Source organism: Lithobates pipiens, unplaced genomic scaffold, assembly GCF_037356315.1.
Source record: "Lithobates pipiens isolate NorthernLeopardFrog02 unplaced genomic scaffold, aLitPip1_a1.2 Scaffold_19, whole genome shotgun sequence".
In the NCBI taxonomy this organism is placed as follows: domain Eukaryota; kingdom Metazoa; phylum Chordata; class Amphibia; order Anura; family Ranidae; genus Lithobates; species Lithobates pipiens.
In genome coordinates, this window is record NW_027507764.1 from 20,841,742 (window position 1) to 20,868,202 (window position 26,461).

Consider the following 26,461-nt stretch of genomic DNA (forward strand, 5'->3'; position numbering starts at 1 on the left):
AACATTTTTTGCTTTTAGCCATGAGCTATTAGCATAGATTGCCATGAACATTGCATATATTACAGAGCTATCTTTCTTGCGTTGCTGGAAAATAGCGCGGCATTTAGCTGGAATTTCCCCTTTCGCTTACTGGGAGGACGCTCAGGCTATAAATATGACTGAAGGGAATATTTTGTGCATGTTGGCAAACTAACCAGTTTTCAGCATGTAACAATTATGTTTTATGATACGCAATTATGTTATCATTTTGTGCTCATAAAATGTTATTCTCCGAATCATAATAGCTTGTTGCTTATTTACGAAGATGGAGTGTAAAGCTGCCGCCTGCCAGGTGTGAGTAAATAAAAAAACAAAGTGAATATCAGTATTTCACTGCAGGAAGGAATTCAGAATAAATAGAGCTGAGATGAATGTGTGAATGAATGTGAGCTCGGGGACGGCTCTTCTCCCTGCGCGCCCGTCCTTGTGGACGGAAAGGTCATTCACCGGGGTCGTTCAATGTCTATGTTAGAAGAGGATCTGTTTATAATGTTGTGGGCTTGATCAGGCTCGGGATTTCTCAATTTTCTGTCCATTTTACCAAATGCCGCCATATTAGAAAGAAGAGAATATATTTTTCAATATGTATGTATAGTCAAAACAAATTGTTATTGCTTTTCATAGAGTGGGGAATGATCAAAACCCCTGATGGTTTATTAGCCAACATTTGAAAACAGAGAAACAATAAAGGCTGATGGCAGAAAAAAAACCAAGTGGTATATTGAGTTTCTTTCTTCTTTTTTTATGGTTTGGTTGCTTTTGTCCTTTTTTGTTAACCCTTTTCTCTGAATATACATCTATGTTTGTCCTAAGCATGTTAAAATTAGCTTACTGTTGGCTGACTCATTACCTTTGCTGGAAGTCCCATAATAATACCTTCGAAGCTTAGTTTTCGTAATAGTTTGAGGTAATGTCTCCTTGTTCTTGGTCTTTATTGTGAATATTGTCCTCCTGAACCTTAATCACAGCCTTCAAGGTTTCAAGGTTTCATTTATCCCCCCCCCCGCCCCTTCCTTTCCCGTCTTACCTCCAGATTGTACATATTAGGTTCCTGCAGTCTCTCCTGTTTTATCCCTCGGATTTTTCACCATTGTTGTTGCCCGTCTCTAGACTCCTATCTTATCATTTTCCTTTTTGTAAATGAGGTCTCCAGAACTGGACATGGTATTTTTAAAGAGGTCTACCTAAAGATCCATATGAAGGAATCAGGAACTCCTTCCTCCTGTTGGTGACCCCTCTAGTGATATAAAGATCTATATAGAGGATTCAGTACCTTCTTCCACCTGCTGGTGATCCCTCTAGTCATATAAGATCGATATAGAGGGATCAGGACCTCCTCCCACCTCTGGTGACCCCTCTAGAAAAATAAAGGTCTATATAGAGGAATCCGGACCACCTTCCTCCTGCTGGTAACTTCTCTAGTGATATAAAGATCTATATAGAGGGATCAGGATCTACTTCCCCCTCTGGTGACTCCTCTAGTGATATAATGATCTGTATAGAGGAATCAGGACCTCCTTCCTCCTGCTGGTGATCCCTCTAGTAATATAAGATCTCTATAGAGGGATCAGGACCCCCTTCCTCATGCTGGTGATCGATCTAATGATATAAGATTTATATAGTGGGATCAGGACCTCCTGATGGTGATCTCACTACTGATATAAAGATCTATATAGAGGAATCAGGACCTCCTTGCTCCTGCTGGTGATCCATCTAGTGATATAAGATCTTTATACAGGGATCAGAACCTCCTCCCACCTCTGGTGACCTCTCTAGCAAAGTAAAGTTCTATATAGAAGAATCAGGACCTCCTTCCTCCTGCTGTTAACCTCTCTAGTGATATAAGATCTATATAGAGGGATCAGGACCTTCTTCCTCCTGCTGGTAATCCCTCTAGTGATATAAGATCTATATAGAGAGATCAGGAGCTCCTTCCTCCTGCTGGTGGTCCCTCTAGTGATATAAGATCTATATAGTGGGATCAGGACCTCCTGATGGTGATCTCTCTAGTGATATAAAGATCTTTATAGAGGAATCAGGACCTCCTTGCTCCTACTGGTGATCCCTCTAGTGATATAAGATCTATATAGAGGGATCAGGACCTCCTAATTAGTGATGGACGAACTTCCGACGGGACGTTTCGCGAACGCGAAACGCGAACGGGCACAAACGTTCGCGAAAACGACCGTTCGCCGCGGGCTCCATTGACTTCAATGGGAGGCGAATTTCGCAAACCTTTAGGTCGAATTTGCGGCCACGGGGTAATTATTAGGGGGTAGCACGTAGTCCCACCACCTGGACAATAGCATAATACATGTATGAGGTGAATTTGGGATCGATAACTACAAGCATTTTTTTTTTATTTGGGAAATTGTTCTGACAATTCAGGACTATGGAGCTAATGAAGGCAATGGAGGAGAGGGAAGGTCAGGGACCAGGGTAGGCAAACAAGAGGGTGCAGGAGATACAGAGCACTGACAGCAGCACCGTAATACAGAGCACTGACATCAGCACCGTGACATACAGCGCTGACAGCAGCTCCGTGACATACAGCGCTGACAGCAGCTCCGTGACATACAGCGCTGACAGCAGCTCCGTGACATACAGCGCTGACAGCAGCTCCGTGACATACAGCGCTGACAGCAGCTCCGTGACATACAGCGCTGACAGCAGCACCGTGACATACAGCGCTGACAGCAGCTCCGTGACATACAGCGCTGACAGCAGCTCCGTGACATACAGCGCTGACAGCAGCTCCGTGACATACAGCACTGACAGCAGCTCCGTGACATACAGCGCTGACAGCAGCTCCGTGACATACAGCGCTGACAGCAGCACCGTGACATACAGCGCTGACAGCAGCTCCGTGACATACAGCGCTGACAGCAGCTCCGTGACATACAGCGCTGACAGCAGCTCCGTGACATACAGCACTGACAGCAGCTCCGTGACATACAGCGCTGACAGCAGCTCCGTGACATACAGCGCTGACAGCAGCACCGTGACATACAGCGCTGACAGCAGCTCCGTGACATACAGCGCTGACAGCAGCTCCGTGACATACAGCGCTGACAGCAGCTCCGTGACATACAGCGCTGACAGCAGCTCCGTGACATACAGCGCTGACAGCAGCTCCGTGACATACAGCGCTGACAGCAGCTCCGTGACATACAGCGCTGACAGCAGCTCCGTGACATACAGCGCTGACAGCAGCTCCGTGACATACAGCGCTGACAGCAGCTCCGTGACATACAGCGCTGACAGCAGCACCGTGACATACAGCGCTGACAGCAGCTCCGTGACATACAGCGCTGACAGCAGCTCCGTGACATACAGCGCTGACAGCAGCTCCGTGACATACAGCACTGACAGCAGCTCCGTGACATACAGCGCTGACAGCAGCTCCGTGACATACAGCGCTGACAGCAGCACCGTGACATACAGCGCTGACAGCAGCTCCGTGACATACAGCGCTGACAGCAGCTCCGTGACATACAGCGCTGACAGCAGCTCCGTGACATACAGCACTGACAGCAGCTCCGTGACATACAGCGCTGACAGCAGCTCCGTGACATACAGCGCTGACAGCAGCACCGTGACATACAGCGCTGACAGCAGCTCCGTGACATACAGCGCTGACAGCAGCTCCGTGACATACAGCGCTGACAGCAGCTCCGTGACATACAGCGCTGACAGCAGCTCCGTGACATACAGCGCTGACAGCAGCTCCGTGACATACAGCGCTGACAGCAGCTCCGTGACATACAGCGCTGACAGCAGCTCCGTGACATACAGCGCTGACAGCAGCTCCGTGACATACAGCGCTGACAGCAGCTCCGTGACATACAGCGCTGACAGCAGCACCGTAAGCAGCCCCAGGAGGAAGTCAGCACAGCACAGGGATGGTGTGATCCCCTCATAATAAGAACCCCCAGGAGGAAGTCAGCACAGCACAGGGATGGTGGGAGCCCCTCATAATAAGAACCCCCAGGAGGAAGTCAGCACAGCACAGGGATGGTGGGAGCCCCTCATAATAAGAACACCCAGGAGGAAGTCAGCACAGCACAGGGATGGTGGGAACCCCTCATAATAAGCAGCCCCAGTAGAAATATGACACCGCTCAACCTCTTCAAAGAGGAGGGTAGGGGCATATAGTACGGTGTGCTTTTTTGGGTCAGGGAAGTGAGCCAAATGAATTAAGAAGGTCTGTGTGCTTGATTCCAAAAATTGTTTATAGACATATACATGGTCTACTGATCACATGTGTTGAATTCCTCCGAGATCCATGCCTCATTCATTTTTAGAAATGTGAGGTAGTTAACACTGTCGTGAGCTAGGCGAGTACGCTTATCGGTCACAATCCCCCCTGCTGCGCTGAACGTCCTTTCGGACAGGACACTGGATGAGGGGCAAGCCAACAGTTCGATTGCAAATTGGGCAAGCTCTGGCCAGAGGTCAAGCCTGCCCACCCAGTAGTCTAGGGGTTCATCACTCCTCAGAGCGTCCACATCGGCCGTTAACCCAATGTAGTCGGACACCTGACGGTCTAGGCGTTCCCTGATGCTGGATCCGGATGACACCTGTCGATGGGTCGGCTGAAAGAATGACCTCATATCCGAAGTCACCAACACATCTTCAAACCGGCCTCTTCTTGCAGGCGCTGTTGGATTGGTACCCGCAAATCCTTCTCTGGGAGTGGGAATTGCTCCTCTGCCAGCGCACGCAAAAGCAGAATGCAGCATTCCTCGAAGCAAGGCCTGGAAGTGCTGCATTCTGACAGCCCTCTGCGACGGCGGTAACATTTCCGCCATTTTGTGTTTGTACCGGGGATCTAAGTACGTTGCCACCCAGTACTGGTCCTTGACCCTCATGCTTTTTATACGGGGGTCCCTATTAAAACACTGGAGCATGAAGGCCCCCATTTGCACTCAAGCGGAAGGTATGTGGTGGTGGTGGTGTTGTTGGTGGTAGTGTCTTTGGGGGTGCACATAGCAGAGAGTGAAGAAGAGGGTGCAGATCGAGAGGATGAGGAGGGTGCAGAAGAATAAGGCTGAGTGAGCCACTCAACCAAGTCTGGTGCGTCCTTTAAAGTAATTGAACGCACCTTCTGCAACTTCCCACTTTGGCTCAAGGCTGTTGCTCCTGCCCTACCCCTACCACCCCTGCGGAAGGGCCTGCCTCTTCCTCTGCCTGTCATTTTTTAAATCACCCTGTGACAAAACTCTTAGTCCCTATACCGCTGAAGGACTGCTGCAGTATAGGGCAGCGGTCAGCAGTAGTGCACGTCAACCCTATGTATTGTGGACCGATAGCGGTCCTTACAGAACAGCAGACTGTACTGCACTCAGGCCTATGTACCGTAGCACCCTATACCAAGTTACCAGTCCTTATAAAAACTTTTGTGGACCAAGCAGGTTGTGTGTTAGTGATTAGCAGACTGTACGTCAGTCCCTATACCAATGAAGGACTGCTGCAGTATAGGGCAGCGGTCAGCAGTAGTGCACGGCAACCCTATGTATTGTGGACCGATAGCGGTCCTTACAGAACAGCAGACTGTACTGCACTCAGGCCTATGTACCGTAGCACCCTATACCAAGTTACCAGTCCTTATAAAAACTTTTGTGGACCAAGCAGGTTGTGTGTTAGTGATTAGCAGACTGTACGTCAGTCCCTATACCAATGAAGGACTGCTGCAGTATAGGGCAGCGGTCAGCAGTAGTGCACGTCAACCCTATGTATTGTGGACCGATAGCGGTCCTTACAGAACAGCAGACTGTACTGCACTCAGGCCTATGTACCGTAGCACCCTATACCAAGTTACCAGTCCTTATAAAAACTTTTGTGGACCAAGCAGGTTGTGTGTTAGTGATTAGCAGACTGTACGTCAGTCCCTATACCAATGAAGGACTGCTGCAGTATAGGGCAGCGGTCAGCAGTAGTGCACGGCAACCCTATGTATTGTGGACCGATAGCGGTCCTTACAGAACAGCAGACTGTAACGCACTCAGGCCTATGTACCGTAGCACCCTATACCAAGTTACCAGTCCTTATAAGAACTTTTGTGGACCAAGCAGGTTGTGTGTTAGTGATTAGCAGACTGTACGTCAGTCCCTATACCAATGAAGGACTGCTGCAGTATAGGGCAGCGGTCAGCAGTAGTGCACGTCAACCCTATGTATTGTGGACCGATAGCGGTCCTTACAGAACAGCAGACTGTACTGCACTCAGGCCTATGTACCGTAGCACCCTATACCAAGTTACCAGTCCTTATAAAAACTTTTGTGGACCAAGCAGGTTGTGTGTTAGTGATTAGCAGACTGTACGTCAGTCCCTATACCGCTGAAGGACTGCTGCAGTATAGGGCAGCGGTCAGCAGTAGTGCACGTCAACCCTATGTATTGTGGACCGATAGCGGTCCTTACAGAACAGCAGACTGTAACGCACTCAGGCCTATGTACCGTAGCACCCTATACCAAGTTACCAGTCCTTATAAGAACTTTTGTGGACCAAGCAGGTTGTGTGTTAGTGATTAGCAGACTGTACGTCAGTCCCTATACCAATGAAGGACTGCTGCAGTATAGGGCAGCGGTCAGCAGTAGTGCACGGCAACCCTATGTATTGTGGACCGATAGCGGTCCTTACAGAACAGCAGACTGTACTGCACTCAGGCCTATGTACCGTAGCACCCTATACCAAGTTACCAGTCCTTATAAGAACTTTTGTGGACCAAGCAGGTTGTGTGTTAGTGTTTAGCAGACTGTGCGTCAGTCCCTATACCGCTGAAGGACTGCTGCAGTATAGGGCAGAGGTCAGCAGTAGTGCACGGCAACCCTATGTATTGTGGACCGATAGCGGTCCTTACAGAACAGCAGACTGTAACGCACTCAGGCCTATGTACCGTAGCACCCTATACCAAGTTACCAGTCCTTATAAGAACTTTTGTGGACCAAGCAGGTTGTGTGTTAGTGATTAGCAGACTGTACGTCAGTCCCTATACCAATGAAGGACTGCTGCAGTATAGGGCAGCGGTCAGCAGTAGTGCACGGCAACCCTATGTATTGTGGACCGATAGCGGTCCTTACAGAACAGCAGACTGTAACGCACTCAGGCCTATGTACCGTAGCACCCTATACCAAGTTACCAGTCCTTATAAGAACTTTTGTGGACCAAGCAGGTTGTGTGTTAGTGATTAGCAGACTGTACGTCAGTCCCTATACCAATGAAGGACTGCTGCAGTATAGGGCAGCGGTCAGCAGTAGTGCACGGCAACCCTATGTATTGTGGACCGATAGCGGTCCTTACAGAACAGCAGACTGTACTGCACTCAGGCCTATGTACCGTAGCACCCTATACCAAGTTACCAGTCCTTATAAGAACTTTTGTGGACCAAGCAGGTTGTGTGTTAGTGTTTAGCAGACTGTGCGTCAGTCCCTATACCGCTGAAGGACTGCTGCAGTATAGGGCAGCGGTCAGCAGTAGTGCACGGCAACCCTATGTATTGTGGACCGATAGCGGTCCTTACAGAACAGCAGACTGTAACGCACTCAGGCCTATGTACCGTAGCACCCTATACCAAGTTACCAGTCCTTATAAGAACTTTTGTGGACCAAGCAGGTTGTGTGTTAGTGATTAGCAGACTGTACGTCAGTCCCTATACCAATGAAGGACTGCTGCAGTATAGGGCAGCGGTCAGCAGTAGTGCACGGCAACCCTATGTATTGTGGACCGATAGCGGTCCTTACAGAACAGCAGACTGTACTGCACTCAGGCCTATGTACCGTAGCACCCTATACCAAGTTACCAGTCCTTATAAGAACTTTTGTGGACCAAGCAGGTTGTGTGTTAGTGTTTAGCAGACTGTGCGTCAGTCCCTATACCGCTGAAGGACTGCTGCAGTATAGGGCAGCGGTCAGCAGTAGTGCACGGCAACCCTATGTATTGTGGACCGATAGCGGTCCTTACAGAACAGCAGACTGTAACGCACTCAGGCCTATGTACCGTAGCACCCTATACCAAGTTACCAGTCCTTATAAGAACTTTTGTGGACCAAGCAGGTTGTGTGTTAGTGATTAGCAGACTGTACGTCAGTCCCTATACCAATGAAGGACTGCTGCAGTATAGGGCAGCGGTCAGCAGTAGTGCACGGCAACCCTATGTATTGTGGACCGATAGCGGTCCTTACAGAACAGCAGACTGTAACGCACTCAGGCCTATGTACCGTAGCACCCTATACCAAGTTACCAGTCCTTATAAGAACTTTTGTGGACCAAGCAGGTTGTGTGTTAGTGATTAGCAGACTGTACGTCAGTCCCTATACCAATGAAGGACTGCTGCAGTATAGGGCAGCGGTCAGCAGTAGTGCACGGCAACCCTATGTATTGTGGACCGATAGCGGTCCTTACAGAACAGCAGACTGTACTGCACTCAGGCCTATGTACCGTAGCACCCTATACCAAGTTACCAGTCCTTATAAGAACTTTTGTGGACCAAGCAGGTTGTGTGTTAGTGTTTAGCAGACTGTGCGTCAGTCCCTATACCGCTGAAGGACTGCTGCAGTATAGGGCAGCGGTCAGCAGTAGTGCACGGCAACCCTATGTATTGTGGACCGATAGCGGTCCTTACAGAACAGCAGACTGTAACGCACTCAGGCCTATGTACCGTAGCACCCTATACCAAGTTACCAGTCCTTATAAGAACTTTTGTGGACCAAGCAGGTTGTGTGTTAGTGATTAGCAGACTGTACGTCAGTCCCTATACCAATGAAGGACTGCTGCAGTATAGGGCAGCGGTCAGCAGTAGTGCACGGCAACCCTATGTATTGTGGACCGATAGCGGTCCTTACAGAACAGCAGACTGTAACGCACTCAGGCCTATGTACCGTAGCACCCTATACCAAGTTACCAGTCCTTATAAGAACTTTTGTGGACCAAGCAGGTTGTGTGTTAGTGATTAGCAGACTGTACGTCAGTCCCTATACCAATGAAGGACTGCTGCAGTATAGGGCAGCGGTCAGCAGTAGTGCACGGCAACCCTATGTATTGTGGACCGATAGCGGTCCTTACAGAACAGCAGACTGTACTGCACTCAGGCCTATGTACCGTAGCACCCTATACCAAGTTACCAGTCCTTATAAGAACTTTTGTGGACCAAGCAGGTTGTGTGTTAGTGTTTAGCAGACTGTGCGTCAGTCCCTATACCGCTGAAGGACTGCTGCAGTATAGGGCAGCGGTCAGCAGTAGTGCACGGCAACCCTATGTATTGTGGACCGATAGCGGTCCTTACAGAACAGCAGACTGTAACGCACTCAGGCCTATGTACCGTAGCACCCTATACCAAGTTACCAGTCCTTATAAGAACTTTTGTGGACCAAGCAGGTTGTGTGTTAGTGATTAGCAGACTGTACGTCAGTCCCTATACCAATGAAGGACTGCTGCAGTATAGGGCAGCGGTCAGCAGTAGTGCACGGCAACCCTATGTATTGTGGACCGATAGCGGTCCTTACAGAACAGCAGACTGTAACGCACTCAGGCCTATGTACCGTAGCACCCTATACCAAGTTACCAGTCCTTATAAGAACTTTTGTGGACCAAGCAGGTTGTGTGTTAGTGATTAGCAGACTGTACGTCAGTCCCTATACCAATGAAGGACTGCTGCAGTATAGGGCAGCGGTCAGCAGTAGTGCACGGCAACCCTATGTATTGTGGACCGATAGCGGTCCTTACAGAACAGCAGACTGTACTGCACTCAGGCCTATGTACCGTAGCACCCTATACCAAGTTACCAGTCCTTATAAGAACTTTTGTGGACCAAGCAGGTTGTGTGTTAGTGTTTAGCAGACTGTGCGTCAGTCCCTATACCGCTGAAGGACTGCTGCAGTATAGGGCAGCGGTCAGCAGTAGTGCACGGCAACCCTATGTATTGTGGACCGATAGCGGTCCTTACAGAACAGCAGACTGTAACGCACTCAGGCCTATGTACCGTAGCACCCTATACCAAGTTACCAGTCCTTATAAGAACTTTTGTGGACCAAGCAGGTTGTGTGTTAGTGATTAGCAGACTGTACGTCAGTCCCTATACCAATGAAGGACTGCTGCAGTATAGGGCAGCGGTCAGCAGTAGTGCACGGCAACCCTATGTATTGTGGACCGATAGCGGTCCTTACAGAACAGCAGACTGTAACGCACTCAGGCCTATGTACCGTAGCACCCTATACCAAGTTACCAGTCCTTATAAGAACTTTTGTGGACCAAGCAGGTTGTGTGTTAGTGTTTAGCAGACTGTGCGTCAGTCCCTATACCGCTGAAGGACTGCTGCAGTATAGGGCAGCGGTCAGCAGTAGTGCACGTCAACCCTATGTATTGTGGACCGATAGCGGTCCTTACAGAACAGCAGACTGTAACGCACTCAGGCCTATGTACCGTAGCACCCTATACCAAGTTACCAGTCCTTATAAGAACTTTTGTGGACCAAGCAGGTTGTGTATTAGTGTTTAGCAGACTGTGCGTCAGTCCCTATACCGCTGAAGGACTGCTGCAGTATAGGGCAGCGGTCAGCAGTAGTGCACGGCAACCCTATCTATTGTGGACCGATAGCGGTCCTTACAGAACAGCAGACTGTACCGCACCCAAGCCTATGTACCGTAGCACCCTAGACAGACCAAGTTACCAGTCCTTATAAGAACTTTTGTGGAACAAGTGAGTTGTGAATGATTAGCAGACTGCAGCAGAAGGGCAGCAGTCAAGTATAATATTCTTTCTATATTTGGAAGAAAGAATATTATACGTGTACAAGCCTATTACCGTACCACTGATACCAGTCCTGAAAAGAACCTTTGTGGAACTAATAGTAACAGCAAGTCTTTAAAATTATCCTCACTGCCTGACACACTGCTTCCTGCCTGTCCCTATACAAATTGGCAAAAAAGAGTAGGCTGGAACGATTAGCTGGAACAGCTCTTTTGTGGACCTGATAGTAACAGCTAATGATGATGATGATGATGATGATGAAGAAAGACTAATCTGGCTGAGCTGTCCCTAAAATAGCAGCATACAGCGCTCTGTCCCTTTATCTAAACTGACAAAAGAAACTCAGGCTGCTGACCTAACACCTATACCAGTCCTGAAAAGAACTTTTGTGTACCAAATAGCTAGCGTTTTCTCTGTCCCTACTCCACACAGGATCCTTTCCCTACAGTGACAGAAGAAAGAATGTAAAATGGCCACCGGATCGGGTGTATTTATAGGTTAGGGGGAATGTCCAAGTGTCCATGAGCTGTCATGTCTCAATTGGTTGTCCTGTAACACATGATAAACGTGTCACGAAAGGTTAAAGTTCTTGTATACATTAAACACGTAAGTCCGCCGGGGCGAACGACGGAAAAAGGCGTTCGAACCCGCGGACGGCGAAAGTCGGAAATTCGCCGCGAAACGACCGCCGGGCGAACCGTTCGGCCATCACTACTCCTAATGCCCCGTACACACGATCGGAAATTCCACAAGCAAAAATCTGATGTGAGCTTTTGGAAATTCTGACCGTGTGTATGCTCCATCAGACTTTTGCTGGTGGAACTTCCGCCAGCAAAAGATTGAGAGCAGGTTCTCTATTTTTCCGATCAAAAAAGTTCAGATCAGAAATTCTTATAGTCTGTAACAATTCCGAAGCGCAAAATTCCCACGCATGCTCGGAAACAAGTCGAACGGAAGCATTGAACTTCATTTTCTCTGCTCATCGTAGTGTGGTATATCACCCGCGTTCTTGACGGTCGAAAGTTCAGAGAACTTTTGTGGGACTGTGTGTATGCAAGCCAAGCTTGAGTGGAATTCCGTTGGAAAAACCATCCAAGATTTTTCTGACTGAAATTCCGCTCGTGTGTACGGGGCATAACTCCTGCTGGTGATTCCCTCAAGTGATATAAAGCTCTATATAGAGAAATCAGGACCTCCTTCTTCCTGCTGGGGATCCCTCTAATGATATAAAGATCTATATAGAGGAATCGGGTCCCCCTTCCTACTGTTAGTGATCGCTCTAGAGATATAGAGATCTATACAGAGCCATCAGGACCTCGTTCCTCCTGCTGGTGACCCCTCTACTGATAACTAAAGAGCTATATAAAGGAATCAGGACCTCCTTCATAATGCTGATTTACCACCACCCTTTTCTTTGAAGACAAGGGCAATGTTTTGGAATGCCTCAGTGCCCGTTCACACTACCGCGACTTGTCAGGCGACTTAGCCGCCTGACAAGTCGCGCTCCGTTCTGTACTATGGAACCGTTCTAATAGGAGCGACTCAAGTCGCTCCGACTTAGAAAAAGGTTCCTGTAGTATTTTTGGGGCGACTTCAGGCGACTTGCATTGACTTCTATACAGAAGTCATTTTGCAAGTCGCCGCTGAAGTCGTGTGCAGGTCGCGTCTGTGAGTCGCGCTGCAAGTCGCGTCGCCCCTGTGTGAACGGGCACTTACAGTTTTTGTTTTGGTGACAATATTTACCAGGACAATTAGAGATGGCAAATCTACCCAGCATGAACACAAACAGCAAAAAAAGGATGGTTCTACTCTTTCCCAACATCATACCCCTTCTAGAATAGAATGAGTCACCTCTCTCTATTGTTCTGGTGACCTTTTTCACCAAGACTGAATAAAAATACAGTAGGGAAGAATTCATACTAATTTCAGTTTACTTTCTTGCTGGCCATGTCCAGATTGAATGATTTATCTTCATGTTCTGAAGAAGTAGAAATTTAGAGAAAACCTCTCTAAAATAAAAAGAAGTTGCATCTTAAATAGTTGTCAGTAGAACAAGTGACCGCCATTGTAGGACCTTCCCTTACTTCTTGCTCAAAATATTTGGATTTCCAACCAATGGCTATCCATCTCAGCAACAATGGTCAACCGGACAAACAGAAAGGCTCTATCTCATCAGTAGGGCCACAGACAGCCCGAAAAAGTCTGGCAGGAGACCTAATCTATGACTACTAGGGATAAGTTAAGGTTCTAAAAACATATCAAGAATTACAAAAATAATATTTCCCCCCCCCCCCCAACACCTTTTTTCAATATCTACAATTAAGACATGCTTTACAGATCCAATTTAAAAGAAATAATTAAAAAAATATGCAATTAATAGACTTAAGCGCAAAGATATAATTGAAAAGGGGCATCATCTCTAAAATATATTTAATTGGCCAACTCCAGAGAAAGGCTACCTATCAAGCTAGACGGGAATGAGAAAAGGACGTAGGGGATCTAACAGATGAACAATGGCAAAATATTTTGGAACAAGTACAATCCGTATCAGTTTCACCCCAGAAAACTCGAATGCCGCGTACACACGACCGGACTTTTTGACAGCAAAGGTCCGACGGAACGAGTCCGTCGGACAATTCGATCTTGTGTGGGCTCCATCGGATGAATGAATGGGGCGGGTCCAGGGACCGTCAGGCTGGGGAGGAAAGGACTAGATCAAGAGTCTCCAAACTCCCTAAACAAAGGGCCAGATTGAGGTCTCCACACTTTAGGGGAGCAAGACAGTGGCAAGTGGGAGTAGAAAATGCCAGAGTGTCACTGGGAGTAGACAATGTCTTAGGATTGGTGGTCAGTGGGAGAAAATGAATTACATAGCCCCTGTGGTCAGAAGGAATAGTGCCCCATCAATGGTATTAGTTGGAGAAATAGTGCCCAATAACTGGTATCAGTGGGAGGAATAGTGCCCCATCATTGGTATCAGTGGGAGGAATAGTGCCCCATTACTGGTGATAGTGGAAGGAATAGTGCCCCATTACTCGTGTTAGTGGAAGGAATAGTGGCCCATCATTGGTATCAGTGGGAAGAATAGTGCCCCATCATTGGTATCCGTGGGAGGAATAGTGGCCCATCATTGGTATCAATGGGAGGAATAGTGCCCCATTACTGGTATCAGTGGAAGGAATAGTGTCCATCATTGGTATCATTGGGAGGAATAGTGCCCCATTAATGGTATCAGTTTAAGGGATAGTGTCCCGTCATTGCTATCACTGTGAGGAATAGTGCCCAACTACTGGTGATAGTGGGAGGAATAGTGCCCCGTCATTGGTATCAGTGGAAGGAATACTGCCCCATCATTGGTATCAGTGGGAGGAATAGTGCCCCATTACTGGTGATAATAGGAGGAATAATGCCCCATTACTGGTGATAGTGGGAGGAATAGTGCCCCATCATTGGTATCAGTGGGAGGAATAGTGTCCCATTAGTGGTATCAGTGGGAGGAATAGTGCCCTATTACTGGTGATAATAGGAGGAATAATGCCCCATTACTGGTGATAGTGGGAAGAATAGTGCCCCATTACTGGTGATAGTGGGAGGAATAGTGCCCCATCATTGGTATCAGTGGGAGGAATAGTGTCCCATTAGTGGTATCAGTGGGAGGAATAGTGCCCCGTCATTGGTATAAGTAGGGGGAATAGTGCTCCATCATTGGTATCAGTGGGAGGAATAGTGCCCCATCATTGGTATCAGTAGGAGGAATAGTGACCCATCATTGGTATAAGTGGGAGGAACAGTGCCCTATCATTGGTATCAGTGGGATGAATAGTGCCCCATCATTGGTATGAGTGGGAAGAATAATGCCCCATTACTGGTATAAGTTGGAGGAATAGTGCACCATTGTTGCTATCAGTGGGAGGAATAGTGCCCAATTACTGGTGATAGTGGGAGGAATAGTGCCCTGTCATTGGTATCAGTGGGAGGAATAGTGCCCCATAATTGGTATCAGTGGGAGGAATAGTGCCCCATTACTGGTATCAGTTGAAGGAATAGTGCACCATTGTTGCTATCAGTGGGAGGAATAGTGCCCCATTACTGGTGATAGTGGGAGTAATAGTGCCCCGTCATTGGTATCAGCGGGGAGCAATAGTGCCCCATCATTGGTGTCCATAGGAGGAATAGGGTCACATCATTGGTATCAGTGGGAGGAATAATGCCCCCCCGATAAAAGCAAGCAAAGGGCCACATCTAGCCTGCGGGCCACTGTTTGGGGACCACTGGGCTAGATGATGCTGGATATCCTCCAGTCGGGAAATGGAGTGGGACTTGCTGCAGATTCTAATTAATTAAATCACTTCTACTACTTATAATAAATAATAATAATAATAATAATAATAATAATAAAATATGTGCACAATACATTATAATATAATATATATAAAATACACACGACCGGACTTTCTATCAGAATAAACTCCGATGGTCTTCCCGACAGAGTTCTGACCGAGCGGACTTGCCCACACACGTTCGGACCAAAGTCCGTTCGTTTTGAACATGACGACATACGACGGGACTAAAAAAGGAAGTTCAATAGCCGGTAGCCAGTAGCTTCCATTACGTCATATTTGGTCCATCGGACCTTTTCTGCCGGACAGTGCGGTCGTGTGTACGCAGCATTAGTGTGTTCTTTTTATGTATCTTTTTGCTGTATGGAGGTGATTGAAGCCCAAACAACAGCACTTTAAGTTTCTATAAGTAAAACTCTTGTTGCGTTGCCCTTCCTTGATCTTCGTCCTCTTCATTCACATGACGGGCTTCTTTATTTTGCAGGCTGGGGAGGCGGCGAGCCATCACCACGAGGTGCGGAGAACTAAAACTTCGGAAGGTCTCACATCTAGGAATTTGTATGTTTCAGCAGAAGCCGGATAAGACACCAAATACAATATGGATTAAAATGATAATCCTCACCCTCCTTCATAAATATTAAATGAATAAACATGAAAATGAAAATGCGAGCGATGAATCCACGCTGGGTCCCGGCTTCGACCTCCGCTTGTGAATAAACACTATTTGCGTTCAATTATTAATGCTACTTTTCCTTTACGGAGAACTCCAAACTGAGCCGAGGGCCAAACAATCCTTCTCTTTCCTAGACATGTTTACCTTTGTTTTCTTGGGCTTCTCTGTCTATACCAATTAGAGGGAGCTCGTGTCCCCCATTATGTCCCCAATTGAACTGCATATCAATTTAAAGGAAAAACTCCGGCTAAACAGAAGATACAACAATGGAGTATAAATTGTTCTCTTTTCATGAGTCTAACAGAGAAACAGTTTTGAGTCAAAGAGAATAATTGCTCAAAAAGGGTAGAAACGAGTTTAGCATAAAAATATAATTAAAGCCAACAAAATTCGAAATTAAAAACTCCTAAATACTTAAAGGATAACTCCACTCTCCTGGGAAAAAAAAAATAGCTCTGCTATAGTGACACCGTCCACTTCTCTACTGACACCGTCCTCTGCTCTACAGATACCAGCATCCACTGCCCTACTGACACCATTCACTGACCTACTGACACCATCCACTGCCCCACTGACACCGTCCACTGCTCAACGGATACCATCCACTGCTCTACTGACATCATTCACTGCTCTACTGACACCATCCACTGCTCTACGGATACCGTCCACTGCTCTACTGACACCGTCCACTGCTCTACGGATACTGTCCACTGCTCTACTGACAATGTCCACTGCCCTACTAACACCGTCCACTGCCCTACTGGCACCATCCACTGCTCTACTGACACTGTCCACTGCCCTACTGACACCATCCACTGCTCTACCGACACCATCCACTGCTCTACTGACACCATCCACTGCCCTAATGACACCATCCACTGCCCTATTGACACCATCCACTGCCCTATTGACACCGTCCACTGCCCTATTGACACCGTCCACTGCTCTACTGACACCGTCCACTGCCCTAATGACACCATTCACTGCCCTACTGGCACCGTCCACTGCTGTACTGACACATCCACTGCTCTACTGACACCATTCACTGCTCTACTGACACCGTCCACTGCTCTACTGACACCATCCACTGCTCTACTGACACCGTACACTGTCCTACTGACATCGTCCACTGATCTACTGACACCGTCCACTGCTCTACTGACACCGTCCACTGCTCTACTGACACCGTCCACTGCTCTACTGACACCGTCCACTGCCCTACTGACACCATCCACTGCCCTACTGACACCGTCCACTGCTCTACTGACACCGTCCACTGCTCTACTGACACTGTCCACTGCTCTACTGACACCATCCACTGCTCTACTGATACCATCCACTGCTGTACTGACACATCCACTGCTCTACTGACACCATCCACTGCTCTACTGACACCGTCCACTGCTCTACTGACACTGTCCACTGCTCTACTGACACCATCCACTGCTCTACTGATACCATCCACTGCTGTACTGACACATCCACTACTCTACTGACACCATCCACTGCTCTACTGACACCGTCCACTGCTCTATTGACACCATTCACTGCTCTACTGACACCGTACACTGTCCTACTGACACCGTCCACTGATCTACTAACACCGCCCACTGCTCTACTGACACCGTCCACTGCCCTACTGACACTGTCCACTGCCCTACTGACACCGTCCACTGCCCTACTGACACCGTCCACTGCTCTACTGACACCGTCCACTGCTCTACTGACACCGTCCACTGCTCTACTGACACCGTCCTTTGCTCTACTGACACCGTCCACTGCTCTACTTACCACTGCCCCACTAACACTGTCCACTGCCCTACTGACACCGTACACTGCTCTACTGACACTGTCCACTGCTCTACAGATCCCGTCCACTGCCCTACTGACACCATCCACTGCTCTACTGACACCATCCACTGCCCTACTGACACTGTCCACTGCTCTACTGACACCGTCCACTGCTGTACTGACACCGTCCACTGCTCTACTGACATCATCATCTGCTCTACTGACACCACCCACTGACCTACTGACACTGTCCACTGCTCTACTGACACCATCCACTGCTCTACTGACAACATCCACTGCTCTACTGACAATGCCCACTGCCCTACTGACACCGTCCACTGCTCTACTGACACCGTCCACTACTCTACTGACACCGTCCACTGATCTACTGACACTGTCTACTGCTCTACTGACACCGTCTACTGCCCTACTTACACCGTCCACTGCTCTACTGACACTGTCCACTGCCCTACTGACACCGTACACTGCTCTACTGACACCATCCACTGCTCTACGGATCCCGTCCACTGCCCTACTGACACCGTCCACTGTTATACTGACACCGTCCACTGCTCTACTGACACCATCGTCTGCTCTACTGACACCACCCACTGACCTACTGACACTGTCCACTGCTCTACTGACACCATCCACTGCTCTACTGACAACATCCACTGCTCTACTGACAATGCAAAAGTTTACACTGCAGCCCTGATCACTTCTTCCTTCCTGAAGATCTAAGGAGACAGATGGTAGATTGCACCTTCTCCACATGAGTCCCGACCTCCTCTGCCCTCCACCCTGTACTATGCTGTCTGTAAACCTGCCCTGCACCTTGCATTGCAGGTTTTCTAAGGGAGAGAGTACATTTTTTGAATAGGTTAGAAATAAACTGGGACCCCTCCGGCCGACCCCTGACACAGCTTCATCTCATAGGGGGTGTCTGGGGTGCAGGGGGCTCTCGCCCTCCCTCTAATGTGTTATTAGTAAGTACCTAGACATAGATTATGATAGAATCATATGACAACTGGAAGGATATAGAGCCACAAGGCCCTAATTCGGGCTTTACAGGCAAGATGGACAATGGTATAGTACAAAAAAATATTTTTATTCACAATGAATCATATCAAACAGGTCAGGTGGAAAAGAATTAAAAACATACAATAAACATATGATAATTGGTAAATGTCTAGTGTAAACAAGAGAGTTGACACCAAATAGACGGCAGTGAGCCCCTGTGCATCAACACGTTTCGCTATTTCGCTTCGTCAGGACACACTTGGGGGTAGTTGAAAGGAGCAGGTCTCACTGTCAAAGATAAAACAAATCAATCTGACATTATATTACAGTGACTGGCATTAGAATGAAACTATTTCCTGCTTTAAATGGTGGTTCTCTGGTGATTATCTGGTAAAGACAACTTTATGCTGACAAGGTAGCTATTTATATCTGTTGTGTGTATGTCCTCTGGATATATATAATATCTGACATTTTTTTCTATATTATATGTGACATATACAGTGACTGTAAATGTTTAGAATTGGAAAACTCTTTGAATTGGAAAACTTTTCGAATTGGAAAACATTTCTTTTTTTAACCTGACTATGTAAATATGTAACTATGATTCCAATACAAATAAGGGAAATTAATTCAAAAACCAATTAAACAGATTAATTTTAAGTGAATTTTGGAAGATGGTTATATTAATTCTATTCTATTTAATTTTTTTAAATTATATTCTTTACTATTCTATTTGAATTTCGGAAGATAGTTATAATCTTTCTATTCAACTCTATAAACTTTTATTTTCTATCCTATTTTATTCTGTTTTGCTCTATTATATTCTAGTCTTTTATTTTCTGCTATATTCTTTTCTATTCAATTTTTTTTTGTTTTATTCTATTCCTTTATTTTCTATTCTATTTTATTCTCTTTGGAAACTGGAAAACCCTTTCGAATTGGAAAACTTTTCAAATTGAAAAACTTTTCGAATTGGAAAACGATTCGAATTAGAAAACTATTCAAATTGGAAAACTTTTTCCAATTGGAAAACGATTCGAATTGAAAAACGTTTTTGAATTGGAAAACTTTTTGAACTGGAAAATGTTTAGAATTGGAAAACTTTTCGAATTACAAAGCTTTTCAAATTGGAAAACGATTCGAATTAGAAAACTATTCAAATTGGAAAACTTTTTCCAATTGGAAAACGATTCGAATTGAAAAACGTTTTTGAATTGGAAAACTTTTTGAACTGGAAAATGTTTAGAATTGGAAAACTTTTCGAATTACAAAGCTTTTCGAATTGGAAAACGATTCGAATTAGAAAACTTTTCAAATTGGAAAACGATTCGAATTAGAAAACTTTTCAAATTGGAAAACGATTCGAATTGGAAAACGACTCGAGTTGGAAAACGATTCGAATTAAAAAACTTTTTGAATTGGAAAATGTTTTGAATTGGAAAACGTTTAGAATTGGAAAACATTTTGAACTGGAAAATGTTTAGAATTGGAAAACTTTTTGAATTGGAAAATGTTTAGAATTGGAAAACTTTTTGAATTGGAAAACCTTTTCGAATTGGAAAATCTTTTCGTATTGGAAAACTTTTCAAATTGTAAAACTTTTCAAATTGTAAAACTTTTTGAATTGGAAAACAATTAGAATTAGAAAACGTTTCGAATTGGAAAACTTTTTGAATTGGAAAATGCTTTGAATTGGAAAAATTTTCGAATTGGAAAACGATTAGAATTAGAAAACCTTTCGTATTGGAAAATGTTTAGAATTGGAAAAAGTTTAGAATTGGAAAACGTTTTGTATTGGAAAATGTTTAGAATTGAAAAACTTTTTGAATTGGAAAATGTTTAGAATTGGATAACTTTTTGAATTGGAAAATGTTTAGAATTGGAAAACTTTTTGGATTGGAAAAAATTTTGGATTGGAAAACGTTTCGAAATTGAAAACGTTTCGAAATGGAAAACTTTTCATATTTGAAAACTATTTTAAATTGATTCAAAAACTTTTTGAATCGATCCAATTTTAATTTTTTTATTTTTTTTGTTCGGTTGAACTTGATGGACTCGTGTCTTTTTTTAACCTCGCTAAGTATGTAATTATGTAACTATGATTTGAATACGAATCATCAAAACGAATTTCCAAAGACAAATTAAACAGATGAAACTAATTTAACTAAACACATTTTTTTCTGCACATGTCTAGTCTATTTACACTGTGTGCATCAATGGAAACACACAGCCCATACCATAGGATGGCTCCTCCTTCCTCCTCCCCCCCCTTTCCTTCACAAACTAACAGACCGATTGGAGGCTGCACTGTCCCGCTGTTAATTCTTTCCTGTGGAGCCCCGAAGGTCAGGTTAGCAGCACCGAGAGAGCAGGAGCCAGCAGCATTGAAAATTGAAAACTGCAAATGCTGGGGAAAGAGTTTTCACCGCCAGTTTACTGAGGAAGGTTCACTTTTCTCAGTGTGCTAAGCTAAAAAAAAAAAAAAAAAAACACTGGCGGGTTTACTATGACTTTAATTAGCTTACGCTTGCCTAAAATCTCCATTTGAACCTAGCAGAGAGGTAAGGTGCCTCCCAAGCTGTCGCTGAAATATTAAACCGGGTTCCGTGCGTGTTACCTGTTTGCTCTAATTAGCGAGCTTGTAATGTTGTGACAGTTTTCAGCCGGCAGCGTCTGACAGGTTCCCTCCAATTAATACAATATCTGCTCCGCGCGCTCGTCAAGAGAACAGACACGGAACATCCATCTCAGCGCTTCCCTCAATAGAAGAACAGAGCGCCGAGCATTTGCGGACAATGGCGCGGTGAAAGGAGGTGAAACGGAATCTTGAATTTCGTTGCTGTGATGTTTCATTAAAAGAAGAAAAAAAAAAAAAAAACTTTCTTTTTGTGTCAACCGCGGCCGCAGCGTCTCCCATTGTGGCGTGCCGCCCGCCACTTCTACAATCCAGAGCCAAGTTAGGTAAATGAGTTTCTGTCTACAAGGCCTTCTTTTTTTTACTTTTTGTCTATAAAGCAAAGCGAGTTGCAAAAAATGCCATGGGGGGGGTGTCCACCCGTAAAATGTCGGACGAAACGCTTTGTGCTCAGCAAAGCTATCAGAAACGTTTTCCCATCAGTGCGGCGGGGTCATTTCTACGCGTATTCTGAGTCGGATGATCGCGCTGTGATTACCAGAGGAAAAATAAAAGAAGAAAGGATTTGTGAAAAAAAAGATGAACTGATTTGTAAACTATCATTTCTGCGTTACTTTACCGCTTTATCGGGACGCTCTGTTCCTCTCTTACTAAGAATGATTGATCGTCTCAGTAATTTTGTGAAGCACCTGAGACTGCATGTAACCAAAAAAGAGGTTGCACACCTAAAACAGACAGAGTTGTTAAAAAAAAAAATGGCTCCAGCCTGTCTCTTCTTAGGCCAGGTTGACTGACGCATTTCGCCTCTTGAGTTTTGGATTGGTGCTTTGAAGCGGCACACCAAAAAGGTAGAGGAGGGTCACAGGTTCCTTGAGAGTGTTGAACCTCTTACTCTTGCTCACCACGTAACTAATATGTGTGGCGGCAAAGGGGATGGGCTTTACCATCCACACACCGCATGTTTGCATCCATAGACAGCTGAGGTTTCTGTGCCACCAGCACAGTGATTGAGCTCCCGGTTTCTAGTAATGATCGGCAGTTGGCAGAATGGGCTTATGATCTTGTTACCCTGTCTTAGCCAGTAGTGGCTGGTGCTCCAATTTTTTTTTGGGGGGGGCAAAAAATGTTGAAAAAAAAAGATCAATTGCAGCCACTGTGCCCATCAATTGCAACCACTGTGCCCATCAAACGCTGCCACTGTGCCCATCAATTGCAACCACTGTGCCAATCAAATGCTGCCACTGTGCCCATCAAATGCTGCCACTGTGCCCATGAAACGCTGCCACTGTGCCATCAAATGCTGCCACTGTGCCCATTAAACGTTGCCACTGTGCCACCAAATGCAGCCACTGTGGCCTGAAATGCTGCCACTGTGCCCATCAAATGCTGCCACTGTGCCCATCAATTGCAGCCACTGTGCCACTCAAACGCTTCCACTATGCCCATCAAACGCTGCCACTGTGCCATCAAACGCTGCCACTGTGCCATCAAACGCTGCCACTGTGCCCATTAAACACTGCCACTGTGCCCATTAAACACTGCCACTGTGTCCATCAAACGCTGCCACTGTGTCCATCAAACGCTGCCACTGTGTCCATCAAACGCTGCCACTGTGCCCATTAAATGCTGCCACTGTGCCTATCAAATGCTGCCAGTCTGCACATCATATGCTGCCAGTGTGCCCATCAAATGCTGCCAGTTTCCCTCCCGGGACACCACGCTCCCACCCATTCCCTCAACACTCTTTTCAGCTTCATCTGCTCGGTCCCATTTCCGCTGAGCATCCAATAGGGACACCTGGCGCTTTGGGCAGTCAGGAAACAGGTCTCACTGACCTGCCTCCAGACTGGTGGGGAGGCAATACAGTGTGAAAATAGCGAATATTAATTTGCTACAGTCACACAATTGGATGGGATCAGGGTGCACTCTAAAAATGAAAAAAATGGCATGGGGTCCCCCCAAAATCCATACCAGACGCTTATCCGAGCACGCAACCTGGCAGGCCTCAGGAAAAGGGGGGATGAGAGAGCCCCCGCTTTTGAACTGTACCAGGTCCCCCCTAAACACTTTGTCCCCATGTTGATGGGGGCAATGGCCTCATCCCCACTACCCTTGCCCAGTGGCTGTGGGGGTCTGTGGGCGGGGTGGTTTCAGAATCTGAAAGCCCCCTTTAACAAGGGGATTCCAATAAGCCCCCCACCTGCAGACCCCTACAACCACCGGGCAAGGGTTGTGGGGATGAAGCCCCTGTCCCCATCAACATGGGGACAAGGTGCTTTGGTGGGGACCCCAAAGCACCCTCCCTATGTTGAGGGCATGTGGCCAGGTATGGTTTAGGAGGGGGGGATGATCTCTCTTCCCCACCTTTTTCTGTGGCCTGCCAGGTTGCTCGGATAAGGGTCTGGTATGGATTTTGGGGGGACCCCCACGCAATTTCTTTTTTATTTTGGTGCGGGGTTCCCCTTAAAATCCATACCAGACCTGAAGAGCCTGGTATGGATTTTGGGGGGGAAACCTATGCCTTTTTTTTATTTTGGCACAGGGTCCCCCTTAATATCCATACTAGATCTGAAGGGCCTGGTACGGATTTTGGGGGGTTCCCCTTAATATTCATACCAGAACCAAAGGGCCTGGTAATGGACTGGGGGGGCATGCTGTTTTTTTCCAATTATTTTTATGTATATTGCCAGGATCCGACAATACATTACAGCCGTGAGCAGTTTTAAATTACATTTTTTCCTTTATAAATGTAATTTTGCTGTGGTACTCTTCTAAACACAGGAAAGATGTGCTACTTTACAGGCAGACTAAGGACACCCCCAGGCATGATATTTCAAGGAATATGTTGTTTTTATTGTTTCACTTTAAGCATTATTAAAACCACTGCTCCTGAAAAAAAATGTCAATTTTTAAAACTTTTTTGGAGACCTGGGGCAGGACTCGGGTCCCCAAACACTTTTTATGGCAATAACTTGCATATAAGCCTTTAAAATTAGTGTTTTTTGTTTTTCATTTTAGTGTCCCATAGATTTTAATGGTGTTCTGCGGCTTTCAAATTTGCAGTGAACGCCCCATAATGTTCGCTGAATGGGCAAACACTTGATGTTCGAGTCGAACTTACGTTCGACACAAACATCGGGCTCATCCCTATCAGTACACCATTCCTTGAAAAAAAGGAATAAAAGCCTATTAAAAAGACAAACATTTCTGCTTTCAGCTGTGCTTTAAAGGTTACGTTTAGGAGTCAGTGTCTGCTCCTCTGCAGGTGTTGTGAATCAAGTTTTCAAATCTTATACGTGTGCCGAAATAGCTTATTGTAAAAGTTATTGTTTAAATTTCTGGTGTCAAAACTCCAGCGCTCCAAACAATCAAACGCTGACATACCACAACTTCTTTTTTTTTTATGGAACTAAATGCTGTGAAAATGTTTTACAGACAATACTGTATCTTCTTAGCAACTAAAATCTTTTGTAAGGTTGACCTAGCACAAACATGCAAGTTCTGCTTGTGCTGCAGCCCCCCTAACCCCGTGCCCAACCCCCCCCCCCCTCCACCATTTAATTAAAAGTGAAAGAATTAAAGGTGCTTACTGGAACCAATAACAATATATGCCGGTATATAATGCTCAACATAAATGACTACACCCATTTTACAAAGTAATATTTTAATTAATATCGCAATGTACACAATAACAATTTCCAAACTTTTGACAAAACTGAGTTCTATAGAACATTTGTTTAGCGCATTACATAAAAGTAATGCCTCATACACACAACTGGACTTTCTGGCAAACTAGGTCCCACGGTCTTCCCGACGGACTTTCGGCGGAGTTCCAACGGACTTTCCAAAGGAACGGACTTGGCCGCACACCAACAGACTAAGCCCTTGTACACACGGTTGGAGATTCCAACAACCAAATCCGTTGGATTTTGTCCGACGGATCTTGTCCGAAACTGTTGCATACACACAGTCGGACAAAGTTGTCGGAAAATCCGATCTTTCAGAACGTGATGACGTAATTTCGTTACGATGGGACTACGTTCAGGCTAGTAGCCAATAGCTTTGATGTAGGAATTTGATCTGAGCATGCGTGGCACTTTGTCCGATCGGAATTCTCTAGACATGATCGGAGTATGTCCAATCGGAGCATTTTGTCGGAAAATATTTCCGGCAAGTTGGAAAATTTGGTCCGACGGATATTCCGACAGAAACAGTCCGATGCAGACCACACACAGTCGGAATATCCGACAAAATGCTCCGATCGGACACATTCCGTCGGAATCTCCGATCGTGTGTACAAGGGCTAAGTCAGTTCGTTTTGAACGTTGTGACGTAAATGTGACTTTCAATAGCCAGTAGCCAATAGCTTCCCTTCCGTCGTATTTGGTCCGTCGGACCAGCATACAGACGAACGGTTTCCCCAATTTGAGTCCACCGGAATTGAGTCCGTTGGATAGATTTGAAACGTTCTATTTCTAGGTCCGCCACATTTTTTTCCAGAAAAACAAACGGAATAGCCCACACACGATCGGATTGTCCGACGGACTAATCCCGTCGGACCTAGTTTACCCGAAAGTACGGTCGCGTGTGCGCGGCATAAGGTTAATAATATAATTTAGATTACAAAATCTTCAGTTTTACTAAAATTAGTTGATGCGAAAATGAATACACGCCACAACAAAAACGACTCCATCTAGTATTTTGTATGACCTCCATGATTTGTAAAGACAGCACCAAGTCTTCTAGGCATAGAATGAACAAGTTGGTGACATATTGCAACATCAATCTTTTTCCATTCTTCAAGAATGACTTCTTTTAGAGCCTGGATGCTGGATGGAGAGTCATACTCGTCTCTTCGGAATTCCCCATAGGTGTTCTCTGATTGGATTGCCACCTTATCCCTTTAAATCTGAACACGTATTAATGACATAATTAGTAAGTAATTAATACCTATTTCTGTGGCTGATTAAGGTGGTGGTAATTAAAATTACTTTATTTGCATTAAATTAGCTTCAGAACCTGTGTAATTTACATGTGTTCCGGTTTAAAAGGATGAGGTGGCAACCCTAGTTCCCCGATTGAGTTCAGATCAGGAGACATACTTGGCCACTGAATCAGTTGCACCCGGTTCTTCTTCGGAAAAGCAACAGTGGCCTTATGCCGCATACACACGATCGGACTTTCCGGCAGACTTGGTCCAGCGGACAATCCGCCAGAC